This window comes from Uloborus diversus, chromosome 9 (assembly GCF_026930045.1).
Source record: "Uloborus diversus isolate 005 chromosome 9, Udiv.v.3.1, whole genome shotgun sequence".
NCBI classification, from domain to species: domain Eukaryota; kingdom Metazoa; phylum Arthropoda; class Arachnida; order Araneae; family Uloboridae; genus Uloborus; species Uloborus diversus.
In genome coordinates, this window is record NC_072739.1 from 113779435 (window position 1) to 113780677 (window position 1243).

A 1243-nucleotide genomic window follows, 5' to 3' on the forward strand; every position below is an offset into this window, starting at 1 on the left:
GATTTGTTTGCAAGAGAGTGATGTGTAAATACTGAAAACAGACCTTGAACAGCTTGAAACATTCTTAAGAAAAAGAGAAATTCCTCTTTCTATCTTTAGGCACAAATCTATAAATATTGGGCCTTCATGCAAAAAATTAGCAGGGCCCCTTTACTACCTACTGGATTTCTAGGCCACTGAGAGCCATGGGCCTCTTGAAAACTCCCCCCCCCCCCCGCCCCAGCACTGCAGGGTCTGCGGGTACATAGATCCAAGCCTGTCTATCTTCAAGATGTTAAGATTATCTTTACTAATAATAAAACTGAAAGTCTCTCTGTCTGGAGGATGTCTGGATCTCTGTGACACGCATAGCACCTAGAACTTTCGGCCAATTTTCATGAAATTTGGCACAGAACTAGGTTATAGCATGGATGTGCACCTCGAAGGGCTTCTTCGAAAATTCGATTTTGTTCTCTTCCTGTTTCAGTTTTAAGAACATTTTACCGAGCAAAAGTATCATAAGATGGACGAGTAAATTACCAAGTTATCATAACGTGGAACCGTAACATGGGCAAGTCGATTGGCGAGAAATTCACCATACATTTCTTGTAAATATGCAGGCAAACCAAAGACCTTTAAATTTTCTACTACGGGCAAAGCCGTGCGAGTACCACTAGTAAGTTAATAAACTTGTAAATGTAATTTTAATGCAGTTGTGATACTTTTTGTATACTTTTATCGATTTATTATAATAGGTAATAGAAAAACAGAGGTAATAGAAAAAAAAATCATAAAGTCGTTTATTTTTTTCTTTATCATGAGAAGCCACAATAAAATATGTTTTTTACATGCACAAAGGTAATTTGTTGTTAAACAGCTACATATTAATTAAACTTTGTAATGAAAGGGTTCGAAAGAATGGCTACTAGGCTAGAAAGGAGACTTTCAGATTTAGATTATGATGCCAGAATTTAATGTTTTAATTCGCATATCCAAGAGTTAAAGGGCATGTGATTCCATTGTTTAAATTTTTCATTAAAAAATATTTTAATATCCTGGAAAGTCATGGAAAAAAGATTAACAAATTTCAGACCTGGAAAAGTCATGGAAAATTGATATTTTCATCAAAAGTCATGGAAATTAATTTAGAGTTATGGGAAAATGTCTTGGACAGTAATCAAGTAACAGTAGCTAAAAAAAGGATTAGAAATCTCGAGATATTTAATAGTATTGCTACTTTGTTGTGTGTGCCACACTAGTAAAA